This window comes from Microtus ochrogaster (assembly GCF_000317375.1).
Source record: "Microtus ochrogaster isolate Prairie Vole_2 chromosome 6 unlocalized genomic scaffold, MicOch1.0 chr6_random_2, whole genome shotgun sequence".
Classification (NCBI taxonomy): Eukaryota; Metazoa; Chordata; class Mammalia; order Rodentia; family Cricetidae; genus Microtus; species Microtus ochrogaster.
Window position 1 is genome coordinate 10,270,650 of NW_004949095.1, and position 744 is coordinate 10,271,393.

The window sequence follows — 744 nt, forward strand, 5'->3', positions numbered from 1 at the left end:
CTGTGAGTTTGAGACCAGCCTGGTCTACAGAGCTAGTTCCAGGACAGGCTCCAAAACCACAGAGAAACCCTGTCTCGAAAAACCAAAAAAAAAATAAATAAAATAAAATAAAATATGATGAACAATGCCTTGGGGAACTGTGTGAGAGACAAACTGTGTTTGTTCCCTGGATTGTTCTAAGTTGTGATTTTGTGCCTCCTGTGACAAATACTGGCATTAAATTTTAAGGCATGTTTATTCTCGCTGAATATCAGAATATAGCTATAGACCCTAGGCTGGTGAAAGGACATGCTGAGTACTATCCTCAGTGTACCTCAATCTGGATATGGCCGCCTGCCTCGCTTTCATGCTTTTCTATATAATCTACGTGTCAGGCAACTGTGCTTTCTCTGTCCTGAGAAAGTTCTGGGAAAGGGATGCTCTGGTTAATAGTATGTGCTTACTGGTGCTTATTTAAATGTTTTTCTGAACCCAAACAACCTTCCTTGGATCACTGCTTTATTTCATTAGTGTATAAAAGTACACTGAAACCAAAGTAAAATGGTCTACAGCATTAGACTGTTGTTTACCCATTCTTTAAGGACCTCAAATCCCAGGTCTCACAGACAGATCTGGATAGGTCAACAAAATGTTGACACTAGCCCCCAATTTTTTTTCTCCAATTAAAAGGAAAAAACCCAAAACCAAAAAACAAATTCAAGTCCTCTTCGACAGTAGTAGGTACTTTTTTGTTGTTGTGTTGTG

At 39.1% G+C, this 744-nt stretch overlaps 1 protein-coding gene across 1 annotated transcript in view; it reads right to left on the minus strand.

Moving 5' to 3' along the window:
• The window catches only part of Dars2 (aspartyl-tRNA synthetase 2, mitochondrial), a 30,139-nt gene that overhangs the window by 2,365 nt on the left and 27,030 nt on the right, over positions 1–744 (minus strand). The gene's annotated exons all lie outside the window — the stretch shown is intronic.